This window comes from Echinops telfairi, unplaced genomic scaffold, assembly GCF_000313985.2.
Source record: "Echinops telfairi isolate 266 unplaced genomic scaffold, ASM31398v2 ScPeMD7_7401;HRSCAF=8416, whole genome shotgun sequence".
NCBI lineage: Eukaryota > Metazoa > Chordata > Mammalia > Afrosoricida > Tenrecidae > Echinops > Echinops telfairi.
The window spans coordinates 11,695,492-11,712,095 of record NW_022111301.1 but is presented as its reverse complement, the minus strand read 5'-3'; the positions used below and the strand labels follow the sequence as shown (position 1 = coordinate 11,712,095).

The 16,604-nt window shown below is 43.6% G+C and overlaps 1 long non-coding RNA gene across 3 annotated transcripts; it reads right to left on the bottom strand.

The window, feature by feature from the left end:
• Window positions 1-5,037: 5,037 nt before the first annotated feature.
• LOC123522404 lies at window positions 5,038-8,559 on the bottom strand. Of its 3 annotated transcripts, none has more exons than XR_006680670.1 (3): window positions 8,494-8,559; window positions 8,149-8,190; window positions 5,038-5,367 (listed from the first exon to the last, which is right to left on the bottom strand). It is a non-coding gene; the product is annotated as an uncharacterized LOC123522404 (long non-coding RNA). The 3 variants fall into 3 exon arrangements; XR_006680671.1 differs by having other exon boundaries at window positions 8,483-8,528; XR_006680669.1 differs by lacking the exon at window positions 8,494-8,559 and having other exon boundaries at window positions 8,149-8,351.
• Window positions 8,560-16,604: the final 8,045 nt, after the last annotated feature.

The following is a 16,604-nucleotide window of genomic DNA, read 5'->3' as shown; positions in this document are numbered from 1 at the left end:
AGAGAAGATGGAGAAGCTCAATGTCAGCAGCTAACATTACTTCGGCAGCCAACTGTGGAATGGACCATCAATTACTCATAGGTAAGTTCAGATTCAAGCTGAAGAAAATTAAAACAAGTCCCTGGGAGTCAAATACAACCTTGAGTCTATCTCACCTGAATATTAAGATGTCAGGAATGGATTTGACTCACTGAAGACTAATGACAGGAAACCTAATGAGCCGTGGGATATCACCGATAATATGAAGAAAGCAAAAGGTCATTAAAAAGACAGGAAAGAAAGGATCAAAGTGAATGTCAGAAGAGACTCTGAAACTTGATTTTAATCATGGAGTAACTAAGGTACTTCATAAGAAATGAAGTCAAAGAGCTGAACAGAAACTTTCAGAAAGCAGCCTGAGAAGTATTATAATGAAATGTGCAAGACCTAGAGTGAGAAAACCAAAATGGAGAACGTGCTCACTATATCTTAAAATAACTGAAGAAAAAGAAATCTAAGCTCTGAGGTGCTATATTGACATATTCTATGGGGAAAATATTGAACGATAAAGGAAGCATCAAGTGAAGATGGAAAGAATACACATTACTCTACCATGAAGAACAAGTTGGCATTCCACCGTTTCAAGAGGTAGGATATAAACAAGAACCAATAGTACTAATGGAAAAAGCTCAAGCCGCACTGATGGAATTAGCCAAAAATAAGTTTCTAAGAATTGACTGAACACAATCAAAATGTTTCAACAAATTGATGAAGCACTGGAAGCATCAGTGAAATGATGCTTTGGGCTTCAGGGACCCTGCTAGAATGATGCTCTGAGGGATCTATGACCCCACCAGAACGATGCTCTGGGAGTCCGGGACGTGACAAAAAAAAATTTCTGGGGTGTTTGAGACCTCGCCATAAAGATGCTCTCAGAGTCCTGAAAACCACCAGAGAGATGCTCTGGGGGATGGGACACCTCGGAACTATCACCCACCCAGAGCATGTTTCTATGGGGGAGCCGACAACCCCCTCCCCCAAGCATACTTCTTGTGGTGTTCCCACTCCACAACACTCCATCCACCCACTCCCAGAGTAGATTGGTGTCAACAAAAATTAAGAACAATTATTGTTTGTAGGCATTGTTCTCGGCCCTAGAGAATATTTATAATAAAATACTTACTTGAAGCATAAACTCTACGGAGGAAGACAACCTATTTAGATCGTAATAAATGTGCAGTTAATGAATAATGTGCTGTCGTGGAGCAGAAGAGTGAACTTTGTATAAGATGTGAGAAGGCTTGACATTTAAACTGAGACCTGAGCAAAAATGAGCCATGTAGAAAGCTGATGTTTTCATGGATTGGAAAACTATTATCCAGAGGCAATATTGTACAATTCATCTACAGATTCAACCTAATTCCTCTCAAGAGTTTAGTTTTTTCCAGAAAATGACAAGCTGACTCTAAAATCTTTTTTGTTTGTTTGTTTTATAATCGTTTTATTAGGGGCTCATACAACTCATCACAATCCATACATACATCAATTGTGTAAGGCACATTTGTACATTCATTGCCCTCATCATTCTCAAAACATTTGCTCTCTGGTGCTAAAATTTCTATGAACATGTGATGGTTTTAGTGTAGCCAAAATAATATTGAGAAACAAGAAAATATAGGTGGAGAATTCACATTGCCTGATATGAAAACTTACTAAACAGCTATAGTAATTAAGACTGTGTAGTATTGACATAAAGGTAGACATATTGATGGAATATATTTGAGTCTAAAAATTCAACCACATACATCCATAACTAATTTATTCAAAAAGAGTGCACAGAGAAGTCACTGTGATTTCAGCAAATGCTGTCAAAACAACTAGATACTCACAGAAAAAAGAATGGGTTTTGACTCCTATCTTGCACCATATGCTAACACTAACTCAAAATAGATCTTAAAACTTTAATGTAAGAGCCAAATGTATAAAATCCTTAATAGAAATCATATACATAAATGACCTTGGATTAGGGAATGGTTTCTTAAGACATCTTCCATTTTAAGCAATGATGACATCTTAAGCATAAGCAGCCCAAGGAAAATGTACATAAGCTGAACTTCATCAAAATTAAAGTCCCTTATAGTTGGAAAGACACAATCAAGAATTTGAAAAAGGCAACCTACATCATTAACTATTCATGAGATATCTAATAATCTAGTATTCAGAATATATAAAGAAGTGTTGCAAGTCAACAACTAAAAGAAAACAAATTAAAAATTAGTCAAGAAGTTAGTCACTATTCTAAAGATATAAGTATTTTAAACATAAACCATACAACTCTAATATAGATTTAGTTTAAAATTACTATAAACTGTTTGAATCTGAAGAATATTAAAACAAGTCCACAAGAGTCAAACTAGTATTTGGAGGCTATCCGATCTGAATTTAGGGAATATTTCAAGAACAGACTTAATGCAATGAACACTAATGACCTGATGAGCTGGGGTGGGGTAGGGGTCCAATATCAAGAACATCATGTGTGAAGGAAGCAAAAGGTCATTAAAGACAGAAAAATCAAAGTGGACATCAGAAGAGAAATTGAAATTGCTCATAATTGCTTAGAGTAGCTAAGGCAAATGGAAGAAATGATGAAGTTAAAGAGCTAAACAGATAATCTCAAAGGGCAGCTCAGGAAGACAAAGTATTAAAGAATTCATCATTTGGCAAATGCAAATCAAAATCATAATGAAATGCCTGTGTTAGTCTGGGTACTTTAGAGAAACAAATCCACAGAAACTCATGTATAAGAGAGAGTTTTATATAAATGTTAAGTGTGTATCAAGAAAACATCCCAACCCAGTGCTGCCCAAGCCCACAAGTCCAACATTAACCCATTAACCTGTATGTCCAACACCAACCCACAAAGTCCTCCTCCACCGCACAAAACAGATGCAATGATGACGACTACAGGAGGAAAGCCAAGTCAGTGAATGTGAAAACATCTCAGCTCTGGCAAGGGCCTCCATATGGGTGCTCCAGCACCCAGGGCTGCATAGGGGTAGGTCCATGTGGCTTCTCCTCAGGGATATCTTGTAGGAAGTGAGCCTTGCAAGCTAAAGCAGGGAACTGGCTAAGGCACTTGCACCCTGGTCCGACCATCAGAAAGCAAGAGACCTGAGAAGTAGAAAGTCAAGGCTCACTGAGCCATTTATCCCTCTGCCCTTCAATTAACCTGTGTTTATCGGCCAGGTTGGCACAATAAACTAACTACCTCAATGACACTCACACACACAAGGCTATAATAAAACAGATAACATTTGCCTAGAATGTTGTAAAGTCAGTGTCCTCATACACTGAAAGAAGGTACAGCCTCTTTGGGAAAGTCTGGAAGTTCCTCTAAATAGTAAACATACCACCACGTGGTTGTTGTTAGATGCCATCAGTTCAGACTCATAGTGACTCTATATACAAAAGAAAGACTGCATGGTCCTGCACCTTCCTCACAATTACTATTATGTTAGAGCCCATTGTTACAGCCACTGAATCAATTCATCTTGTTGGGGGTCTTCTTTGTTATCCTTCTACCAAGCACGATGTCCTTCTCCATGGATTAATAACATATCCTTCTGATAACATGTTCAAAGCACGAGAGAAGTCTTGGCATCATCGCTTCCAAGGGCCATTCAGCTATACTTACTCCAAAACACATGTTTCTTCATCTGGCACTCTATTGTAATTTCAATATTCCTTACCAACACTTAGTTCAGATGCATCATTTCTTCTCAGGTCTGCCTTATTCATTTTAAACATCCATGAGGTCATTGTAAATATAACAGCTAGGTTAAGGAGCACCTTAGTCTTCAAAGTGGTGTCTTTGCACTTTTAACACCTTAAAAAGATAATTTGCAACACAATTTCAGGCAGCAGTGTTCAGGCAGAAGGTAAATGCAATGCCATTCCTCTTCAATTTTTAATTCCCAGCATAGTAAACCATATGACTCCAAGATTCAAAGTGGCCTGTACCAATCCATTTTTGGTGACTTCAAATTTTCCAAGAATCATATTTTGCACATTCCTCTTCCTGAATAATGGAGGTTTCAACAGTTTCTTCTCAGTTTGACTTATGCCATATTAGTCAATGAAGCTCCCCAAAGACTTGCTTCATCCAGAACATTAAGGGCAACTCTCTTGGAGAGAATATTGGAAGTGACCTGTCAGAAGAATAAGCCAAATCCTTCTTGGAGGAAGAACAGCCAGAATGCTCCTAGGATGTGATGTGAGGATGGTAAACCTTAGTCTCACGTCTTTAGACATGTCGTCGGGAGAGACCAGTTACTGGAAAAGTTTGTCACATGAGGTAAAATGGAGGGTCACTGAAAAAGAGGAAGATCCTCAACAACATGGACTGGCACAGTTGGCTGCCTCATGGGCTCAATTGTAGAGATGGCCCAGAACGGACCAGTGTTTTGTACATAGGGTGACTATGAGTTGGAGGCAACTCTTCCCTAATCCTAGTTTGAGTGTCTTCCTGCCTGAGGGACCATCTTCTGGCTCTGCATCAGATGATGTTCTGCTGCTATTCGTATTGTTTTCAGTAGCTACTGTTTCAGAGGTGGTCTGCCTCTCAACCTTAGTCTGTGTGAGTCTGAAAACTCTGCTGAAGCCTGACTACCATGGGTGGTATTTGAAATACCAGCTGGCATAGCTGCCAGCATGACACAACCACCACAATCTGACCAACTGACATAAACAGTGACATCCACTCTGATTGAGTATATACCCAAAAGACTTGACAGCAGATCCTCAAAGAGAGACGGGCATAGCAGTGTTCATGGCAGCAATGTCAACAATAACCAAACAGCTTCAATAACATAAATGTTCAACAGATGAATATACAAACAAAATGTGGTAAACACAAGTACTGCTCTCACAGTAAAATAAATGAAGTCTTGATACAGAATGGATAGAGCTTGAAGTCATTATGCCGAATGAAACAAGTCAATTACAAAGGGCAGATACTATATACCTTCACTTCTATAGAAAGACAAGTAAAGGCAAATGTATAGATATCAAAGTTTATTAGTGGTTACTAGGGTCAGTATGCAGAAAGTGGGGGGTGGAGGGTCGGGGTGGTGGAAAAACTACAAGGATCATGGAATGTTAGCTTGCAAACAGATTCTTGTAATTGCTGTCAATAAGGCTTAAACCTGTAAATAACTGAGCAGGCAAAAGTTGTGAGATAGGTATATAAGGGGGCCTCAAAAAGTTTGTAGGAAACTTCCATTATTGTCAGATTTGTTTAGAGTCATCACTGGGGCTTTTTCTTGCTGCTGGTTTCTTTGTTGGTCTGCTCTTGCACCTGCATGACCAGGACCGGGGCTTTCTTGAAAGCTGGAATGACATGGTCCACTGGGGTGAGTGGTGGTCCACTGGGGTGAGTGGTGTCCCCCAGGTCTCATACTCACTCAAGGCACAGCTGTCAACACCTGTAGTTGTCCAGGAGCCAGCAGAACCCCCGCCCAATCCCCAGCCCCCAAACCCCACACTCCCTTGCAGCCAGTCCCACCTTGCAGGTAATTGGGAAGTATATCTACGATGGGTTCTACTTTGTTCTCAATTTTCTTCAGGTCGTAGTCTGGCTGCTTGGCCATCTTGGAAGAGCTTAAGTCAGGTTGGCCCTTGCTGTGACACAGTGGGAAAAGACCCAGCCAGTCGACTTAGCAAGTTATTCCTGGGGCCGTTCCTCAGGTAAGGAACACAAATGCCTGCACAAGATGCCCACATCTTGCCTTCTGACCCTCATCCAGGAGGTCCCCAAGCTTTGCCTACATCATAAAGCTGAGTGTCAGCTTTATTTCTTGACCCTGTATGCTACCAAATCCTGCCAGCCACCCAACTCCACCATCTGCCCCCAACCCAAAATGGCTCTGATATTTCCCGTCAGCCCCCACTACAATCCCTATGCCACAGTCACACCTCATTCTTGAACTATCCCAACAACCTTCTACCTGCTCTCCCTGCATCCACTCCTGCACTCTTTCACCAAGTACCTGCACCAGGCTCCACACTGAAGCCCCCATGATAAGCCTAATGCTGCCATGACCATGTCACTGCTCTGCTCAACTCCCTCCAAAGGTTCCCTGCTCTCATCAGGAAGCCGGATATGAGTTCTGGGAGGCCAGTTAGCACCAGGACCTGGCTGGCCTGTGCCCAGCTCCTTCTCCTTGTCCTTTCAAATGCCTGTGCCCCTGAGGCATTTGAAAGGGAGGACAGGCCCAAGCAATTTTCCTGCACCGTCATCCACAGCTGTAAGTGTCCCATGACCTTCAATTCCACTCAGCCCAGCATTATTAGGATGTGTTTGCATGCCTCTAGGCGGCACAGATCACAGCAGTAGCCACTAACTGTATGCCAGATCCTGCACTGAGTCACTTAACCCTCAAGCGCAAACAGCTGGCCCACTTTACAGACGAACCAATAGAAGCCCAGTGGGGCTCAAAGATTTTCCCAAGGAAATCAGCTAATGAGTAGAAGCACTAGAATTTGATCTCAGTTCTGACTGTAGGGCCTATCAGCCCACACAGATATGTTGAGGGCTTTGGTCTCTACACAGGAGCTGGCATCTAGAAAGTACAGTGTGAACCTTCAAGGAATGAACAAGAGCATGTTCACATGAATCACCCTCCAAACTCAGAAGGACTGGAGCAGAAATTCCTCCTGGCCAGGGTGCTGTAGAAAGTCCCGTGTGGCGTGGAGATGAGCTTTCCTAGAACCGCTAGATTGGGAGGTGGAAAATTAAGACTACAATAGAGAGCAGGCATCCTGGTAGTCTGGTGGGTTGCAGGCTGGGCTTCTATCCACAAAGCCATCAGCTGGAAAGCACTGGCTGGAAAAAGATGAGGCTTTCTACTCCTGTGAAGAGGTACAGTCTGGGAAACCCACAGAGGCAGTTCTACACTGTCCATAGGGTCGCTGGGTCAGAATCACTGGCACTGAGTTTGGAGGGGAGTACTGCCTCTTGTCATGCCAGCACGTGTTCCAGGAATGGGGTGGAGCACCAGGGCAGCCCCTCAGTCCCTCACTGGCCAGAGCCACACCCCACCTGGATGGTCTCCATGGGCAACTCTACGGCCTCCTTCAGCTCCTGGATCTGGCTCATGGCTTCGTTAAAGCTGGAACTTTTTCTAAAATCGCTTATTCAAAAACCAAACCAAACCAAAATGAATTCCCCAAAGCAAGCAACGCACTCAGGGAATTTTCATTAAAATAGGGATAAAATGACTCCAGGTGGGAATACACAGTTAAAATGGAGTCGGCATAAGTCTAAACATAGGACAAGCTACTAGAAACTTCTTCAGAGGCAACAGAAACAGAAATTTCCCTTTGGGCAATAAGCAGGAGCAGCTCACACACTCTCCCACACTAACAAATTTGCAGAAATAATAGATCCGGTTCGATTGCCTGGATGACTTTTACTAGCTACTTTCTCTGCATGAAAAGCAATTAATTACTGATGGCAATTTTCTCCTGTCCCTCTTAAAGAAATCTTCCCTCCAGCTGTCTGTCCTCCACTATGAAAGCTTTCCTCCAGCTTCTTTGTACAGCTAAAAAAAGCCCCAGGGTTTTGTAAAAAGTAAAGAAACACGCAAAATTTTTGAAGAGTGTATGTGGGAACGGGGGATCTTCCGTACTTAAGAGATCTTGCCCTTCTTTGGAGACTTATACACTTTCCCAAAGAAAGACTGGCCCTCACTTTGGCTGAGTTCCTGCTCCCTGAACCCCATCTTTGTACAGTTGGGCGCATCTCTTTTTCCTTTTACTTGCCACCTGCCAGACTGCTGACTGATAGCCACCAAACTGAGTCACCTCCCTTGAGGACCCCAGTCCTGGAAGGACTAAGCCCAGCAACCTGGGCATGCCTATCATGGCTCAATGCGTGGTGGGTGCGCTGGAGTATCACTTCAATCCAGCTCCTGGGGGAAGTTACCGCACAGGGAGTTTCCGAACCAGGTTCACCCCGCGCCCAGCTCCCGGGAGAAGGTACCGCCCAGGTGACAAGACTTAGCAAACCTCCGGAGGAAGCCCTAACGTTTGTACACCGCTGTTGCCACTCGCTTCCTGAATAGCATTCACTTCTTCGTGGTGAGAGAAACAAAGGACCCCAGGGCTCACCTGTGAGCTGAAGACCTTCAGAGTCTCGGGGAGGAGGCACCGCTGTGTGAAAGGAAACAAGGGAGGGGGCTAGGAGACCCGCAAAGTGATGAATCGGGATCCCCCTTTCTCCAATAGGGATTCTCCCCACGAACCCCAACCAATCCTAAAACTGGGGGATGGGGCCAGCCTCTGGGACACCCTCCCACATCCCAACTCGAGAGGGGCGCTGCACGGGGGCAGCGAAGTGGGGAGAAGGGCGCTTGCACCCCAGCCAAGCTGCTGTGGGCACCAAGGGTGCCCCAAACTGGTCACCGCGCAACCCCCACACTGCGCGTCCCCCCACTGGGCGCACCGACTACACACAGCGCAGGCTGCAGGCGCTTCTCTGGCGCCATGCCCAGAGCACAGCAAGTATGAACCGCGCTATGACTCTCACTTCCGGCTAGGACACCGCCACTTCCGGCCCGTCTCAGCACAACCCGGAATGGGAGGAGCATAGTCCTGGGTGTGATCCGGAAACACCCAGGTAAAAAATCAGTCAGGAGATAAGATTTCATTAAGCATAGACATTCAGGAAAATATGTATCTTACTTGATATGGCAGGGATTAACAGCAGTTCCTAGTGCCTTAATTCCCACCAACATATTTGAAAGTTTGTTCTTCATAACACTGACCATATAGGAAGGAATTCAGATGAATTGGAAATAATACAATGTGTAGGTCTTAGTGGTCCGAAAAGAGTCTTTCCCGAAAAACGGTTCAGATTATTATCAGATGTATGATCGAAGTCACATACCTTATGGAGAGCACGGACTGAGCTAAAGGCACCAACCTCCCTAAGTGACACTGAATCTCCACATCGTAAAAGGTGAGGCCTGAGTCACTTTGATAGTGGGTCAGGATATCATTCTCTTACAACCAGAGTGTCACAGCTGTGCTCAGGGCCACATAGAACAATTAACAATGCACTTCTACCATATCAACACGATTTTAATTTTATACAAAACAAACTGAATATTTTCTTCAACTCTTGGACACGCAAGTACACTTTAACCTCCATGTGGTGCTTATCCTTGTCTGAGACTGAGAAAATAAACCACTACATCACCTGTCTAGTTTTGGGTTATTGTTTAAGGACACTACCTGCTGTGTGGTAAAGATGAAACATTATGTTCTATGAAATGGCCAAAAAAAAAAAAAAAAGGCTAAGGAGCTTTTACTCTGCTCTCTATGGTTCTGAGTCAGGGCTCACACAACAGCTCTAACTTTATTGTTCTTCTTTTAAATGCATTTTCTTATTCCATATGAGTAAAACCTTAACAGTGTTTGTGTATTTGTAAACCAGAGGCAAATACAAGAGATACATCACTTCCAACTGTGGTGCTTGGTAGTGGGGCAGCAAACAAGAGGAAACCTTTTTAGACTGACAAAGGCTGAAACAATGGGCTCAAATATAAGAATAATTATGAGGATGGTGTGGGACAGGCCAGTGTTTCTCCCTGTGATACACAGGGTCACTGTGATTTGGAACTCACTTAATGAAACCGAACAGCAACAACCTCCCATGTGCAGTGACTCTGTTAGGTAGGTTAGCTAGATCTGGGAATGTCTGTTAATGCGTGCCCAGAGGGCCAAGCTAGGGGAACAAAGGAATGGCGCACTGCACATGCCCAGAGGCTTGGATTCCCTCAGGGTAGGCAGGGGTGGGCGTGAACTTGAATTGGCCCACCTAGGCCAGGTGAATTCAATTCCAGCCAATGGGGTCAATCAGGGGTCTTCCACCACGCCTCCCAGTGGAATCCTTGAAAAGGCAGAAGCCCGGAGTCGAAAAGAGAATTTTGGCGCAGAGAGCTTTGGCAGGACTTTGGGACACTTTTGTGTGACACCGAGCAGCTTCCAACCAGGCCGCATATTCGGGAGGAGCCTCACGGGTGCCGTGTAAACCTGAAACTACTAACTTTCATAAAACTCACTTGGATCACGAGCCAGGCTTCGGTGTGAATTCTTTCTCGTGCGGAGCCAAGGACCGAGGTATATCTAGCTACAGAGAGATCTAACAACTCTATGTACAATAAGTACTAAAATGTTAGGGTGTTTTTTTTTAATAAGCAGTACAGTGATAATCATTCCAGAATCATTGTTGAAAATATATAATCATGGTTTTAATATCTACACTTGCAAGATGAATCAATAGTCAAGGACAAATTTGAACAACGGTAGATCTGTATGAGAAACTTTATTTATTTATTTATTTATTACTTTAATGCCTGAGAAACGTTAAAAGAAAGTTTTAAGACTACAGAGAATATAGGGTAAAATTATTTATAAAATACACTACAACAGTGTAAGACGGAACTGAGGAACAGGGCGGAAGACAGACCTAACTGACAGGACAAGGGAGAGCAGAAACAGAAATAGCTTTATTAATTGGGGAGAGGGGGAGCTCCCAGACCAGGTTCCGTGACCTAGGCCAACAGGTCAGGGAAGTCATACTCAGCAGCTGGGGGCGAGGGTTTTTAAAGGGGTGGTGAGGAATGTATGGCAATTATGGCAATTAGCATATGGGGTCTGGAAACTCCTAGAATTGCTTGTCGACTCCTCATGGCTTTCTTTGAACCCAAAACATCTGGTTTCACTGGTTATCTTATCTGGTTCCTTCTGCTGCTGCTACTGACCTTTGGGATGTGCAGGGCCCGGTCCTGCTTCAGCTTAGTCCAAACGGGGGCTGCCTGGTTCAGACTGGGTCCAAACAAACAGGATATATGGTGTTTTAACAATAAAGTAACATATTTGATGATTACATAACTTTATTAGATTAGGAGAGTCATTAGAACATACATCAGAGCAGTTTATCTTTACATTTGTGGAAATGGGATGAGTGGAGGTTGAGAGCCCCTATCGTTGCCTTTGAGTTCATATTTCAACTTGACTAAGTCAGATTATTACCAGGGATGCAAGTATGATTCAGTATTAGAAAAACTATTAATGTAACCAACTACATAAACAGGACAAAGAATAAGAACCATATGATACAGAAAAGACATTTGACAATATCTAACACCCATTCCTGATAAAAACACTCAATAACATAGAAGTAGAAAGAGACTGCAACACATGAAATGTATTAAAGGAAACAGTCCGTGAAGGACAATTAGTTGACTGGTACTTACTGAAAATAAGACACTTCTTCACATAGAAAGGTTTCATCAAAAGAGTAATACAGAACCCACAGATTGGGGGAAAATAAATCTTTAGCAGTGAGGAGAGGGAGAGAGCCGGGGAAGAGATGTCAACTGGACAACTGTGGCATTTTCAGCACTTCCCCATCTCAATGCTCACCTGAGCATGCATCAAGGGAAAGGAGCCGTGAGTCTGGGTGCTGTAGCACAGGGAGCAAAGCCTGAAATCCGTGTCTGAGGATGAAGCAGGTTGTGAAGGGTCTTCCTGAGGTGGCTCTTGATTCTACAGGGCTCAGGCCTCTTCTTCGAGTTGGGTGGTTGAGGGGCGTTCAGGTGGATCCCAGGAGAGACATGGTCAAGTGGAGCAGATGGCATGGATGCTGTCAGGTGTAAGTCTCTGTAATCCTAGCAGCTGGAGTGTCTCTTGGGGAATTCCCACTTGGGAAACATGCCTTCCACCCACCACTTTTCTTTCAGTTTGTCTTTCTGTCTGGGCTTGTTGTGATTCAAATGCATATGCGTTTCAAGTGCAAGCAAGGCCACCCAAAGAGAGCAGGTTTCAGCAAGGTTTCCAGACTAAGAAGAAACTACTAAGAATGAATCCGTTGCCACTCCAGGCTCTGAGCCTCACTTCCAGGCCCCTCCCTTCAGGTCGCCCTCATCTCCAGGCTCCGCCCCTTCGCACAAACACCACCCGGTCCCCTCCCCAGGTGATGCAATTTCCTGCTGATCCCACTTCCTCTGCCTGAGAGGGATCCAAGTGAGCGTCCCACGAGTTTCTGCGGGTGAGTGAATTTCCGTGTTTCTGTGCTGATCCCAGGCGCGGAATCCCCGCAGGCCTGGTGTCCCCAGCTGTGTCCGGGTTCCCGCGGACGTTACACTTCCCGCACCCTGTCCGCCGGTCGCCGCGACCCCCTGGGATATTTCCAGTTAAATCCTTTCTGAGCTGGCCTCAGCCTTCGGGCCTGGGAATACTCTGGCCGCTTTTCTTGCTCAGAGCTCCTCCTGCACCCTCACCCCTCCCTCCAGAAAGGCGCGATTGGGCATGGGTTCTTGCCTGGGGCCGGTCCTTTCCGTGTCAGGTTGCGGTCATGAGAGCAGGGGACCCCAGAGTGGCCTTTCCTGAAAAGAGAAGCCAGCCTTGCAGTCATCAGGCCACTCCACTGGTGACTGAGGTATTAGAGCTTAACGTCTCAGCACTTTGCTTTGCAAAAGGATACAATAACAGTGACAGCCCCAAATCCCCGCCTAGATTAAGCCCTAGATTAAGGGATTGCAGAGTCCCATAGAGAGTAAGCCTCCATTAACAGCTTTCTGACCGGGAAGCAAGGTTGTAGGGAACATGGCCCTCAGGCAGAGGGGGGCTTTGGAGTGCAGCCAGCTCCAGTAAAGCTTTTCATTTGAGCCTTTTCCGTGTGGCCCTGATTAATCTTCAGACCTGAATATAACAGTTTCTTGGGACCAAAGTCTAAGTGTAAATTCGTTTTATCCTGTTGTGTTTGTTTTTTTTTTTACTATGTTAACTGTTTCTTTATTTTGTTCGAATTTGCTGGGCAAGAAGTGTGTCCCAATAGCTCCTCATTTTAAAAATTGTGTCATAATTATTTCTAATACAAGGCAACATCCAGATATATAACTCTTGTATATAGCAAGATAGGATCTTATTTAAAATAAGCTACCATTTTCTCTGTGCCCCACTGCATGCTAATGCTTGAATGGTCTAGCCTTGTATCCAAGTGTTCTTGATAAGAGGCTTGTTTTATTCACTGCGCTACAGTGGATTCTGTGAGTGATGCCATAGCACCTTAAACTCTTCCTTGGGGCTTCTAGGCTATAAGCCAGGTGTTACCAGATGGCCACCTCATGGAACACAACTGCTTTCATTTCATGGAGCTGCCAATCCTTTAACCACTGGAGCAGTAGGGCTTCTTCACGGACTAATTTAGATAGGCCACGCTGACATGTTTTTCATTATAGACATGGAGATCCTTAATGGGAATTATGTTCGTGTCTGATCTTGTCATATTTCCAACACAATAGCTATGTGCATACATAGACATGAATATGCGATCATCATGTTCAATTGGCCCTTTGGTTAGGTGTCATGGAGTTAAATCCATCGCGTGGCTACATCATGTGTTACAGAGCAGAACAGTCCCATAGTGTTTCTGGAGCATCGTTATCTGTGGAAGCACATCTCCTGTTCTCCCACAGTAATGTGGGCTGCTTACCCCATCAAGCCTTAGGGGAACAGTCTAGTGTAAGCTATTTGTGCCACCTAGAAACTTTCATTGTCCCTAACACGCCAAAACAAACTGCCACAAAGTCAATTCTCACTCATAGTGTTCCTCTATAGGTGTCTGAGATCAAAATCTATACAGGAGCAACCCGCCTCAGTTTCCTCTTGCAGATTTGCTGGTGTGATTGAACTGCCAGCCTTGAGGGTAGCAAATGAAGCCAGAATTCATTTTCCCTCCCTAGAAATGAACCAAATCAAGCAGACACCATCAAACCCACACCAACTCCTGGAGACTCCATGTGTGTCAGAGCACAGGGATGTTGCAGAGGGGTTTCAGTGACTGGTTCCTCAAAGTGCATCACCCGGGCTTTCTTCCCTGGAGACCCTGAATAGACACAATCTTCCAGACTTTCCATGAACACCCATCCATGTTAACCATTATAATGCTCAGGGACATAAAAAATGAAGCAAGGCACACATGCGTACATGTACATACACTTAGGAAAGCCAGAACCTCTATAAGTTGGAAATCTTTCAGAGAAGGAAAACTCAAAACTATAAAATGAGATTGAATTTCTATCTATAACATGAGAAACTATGCGGTTGAATTTGTAAAATTTGCAGGACCCAGAAAAATAAAGTTGTACTGTTAATTTCCAGCTATGAAGTTTTTATGTGAATTGTACAGATGTACTGTAACCTAACTGGTCTCCTTACCATAGCTATAGTATAAAATTAATATCAACTTTAAGAGATCTTCAAGATAGATGGTATATGTAAATAGCTTAATATTCTTCCATAGTTTTCATGGAAAATGAACAGGTATCCTAAAGATTTTTAAGATGTACAATATTTGAGGAATTAAAAAGATTTATTACATTCTATTTAGCATCATCCTGTACTGTCTAGTATAATCTATTAGGAACCAGATATGCAGTGGCTTCAAAAGGTTCATGGATAAATTCCATGATCTTTATTCCAGTTTTCCATGACCTTTTTGAAAGCCCCTTGTGCATTCATGGCATGAAGGATTGACTACCAATGAGCTCCTTATACCTCAATTAGATGATACTTGATAAATATCAATCATTTTGCCTACCATTGGATTCCATATGGTGACCGTATGTGGTTTCAGAGTAAAACTATACTCTTAAGATTTTCAATGGCTAACTTCAGAAGTTGTTTGCTTTCTTCTAAGGTACATTTTCGTTGCCTTCAATCTGCAATCTTTTGTTTGATAGCTGAACACTCAGTTATTTGCACTACTCAGGGACTCCATTTAACAACCTACATCTTGAAGTGTGAGTGCTTGCTGTCAGAGCCCTGTGTTGCCTGATATGTCCTGAATTAGCTTCCCTTACAAATTGGTGGGCCTTTTCTGGGGCTGCTTTTCTTTTTCTGTTGGTCTTTTATGTGTTCCTGTAATGATGCTTTATTGTATGTGGGATATATGAACAAAGGAACCTTTTGTCACAGTGGGTTAAATATTGGGCTTCTGACTGCAAGGGCAGCTGTTCACACTCACCAGAAATGTGCAGGAGAAGATGAGTCTGCCTGCTCCAGTAAAAATGTACAGGCGTGGGAGTCCTATAGGGAGTTCTACTCTGTCAGATAGCTCTGCTGTGAGTTGGACCAAACGTGGTGGCAGGGAGTTATCAGTGGACAAAGCCAGACCTTGTTCTTGACCACTTATTAGCTAGTTGAGGCTAAATGCAATTAGATTCACATTTTTGTGGACTCTTGTGAAGTGCAAAGAAAAATTTTTCTTTTGGTGGCAATTTTGGGAACTGATCTATTTGTGGAGGAGAGAAGTTTTGAAACATGCTATTTTTAAAAATCATTTATTGTGGGCTCATAAAACTCTTATCACATATATACATCCATATATACATCCATTGTGTCCAACGTCTCCCTTCACCCACTTTCCTGTTGTCCATCCCCCAGGGAAGAGGTTATATGTAGATCCTTGTAATCGGTTTCCCCTTTCTACCACCCCTCTCCCTCCACCCTTCCAGTATCACCACTCTCACCACTGGTCCTGGAGTCCCTGTGATTCAGGTTCCTTTCGGTACCTGTGTACATCCTCTGATCTAGCCATATTTGTAAGGTAGAATTGGGATCATGATAGTGGGGGTGGTGGGGAGGAAGCATTTAGGAACTAGAGGAAAGTTGTATTTTTCATCGTTGCTACACTGCACACTGCTCGTCTCCTCCCTGTGAACCTTATGTAAGGGGATGTCAGTTGCCTACAGATGGGTCTTAGGTCCCCAATCTGCACTCACCCTCATTCACAATAATTTGATGTTTTGTTCTTTGATGCCTGATACCTGATCCCTTCGACACCTCGTGATCACAGAGGTTGGTGTGCTTCTTCCATGTGGGCTTTGTTGCTTCTGAGCTAGTTGGCCGCTTGTTTACCTTCAAGCCTTTAAGAACCCAGACACTATATCTTTTGCTAGCTGGGCACCATCAGCTTTGTTCACCACTTATGCTTATGCGCCCATTTGTCTTTAGCGATTGTATTGGGAAGGTGAGCACACAATGGTATGATTTTTTTGAACATGCTACTTTTTTATTGATTTCAATCTTTTTGTATTCATTGACGTCTCAATGACACACCTTTCTGACATCGTTCATCCTTCTTAAAATTTATTTGGTCAACCTGGGGTTTAATTATCCTTAAAACATAACAAGACATTAGGAACAAACTCTTTTGGGCTATCCATTAGTTAATTCCATCACATCCTTCAAATCACTGTTTTCAATCAATTCAATTAATTAGACTACTAAGGGTAGATGACGAAAAGCACCACTAAACAAAAAGGCCCCATAGGCAGGTACACAGAATGATTTCACAATGGAAATCAGCTGAGAGAGTACCTGTGCTCACCTCCCCTCTGTTTTGAGAACAGGTGCTTCCTCTGGGTCCTAACTAGATTAATTAATTAGGGGCATTGAAGAGAACGCCTTTCTTGTTAGTTGCCATCTAGGTTTCTCCAATTTATAACAACACTGTGCACCCATGGTGATGTAGTGGGCTATGTGTTGGGTTGGTA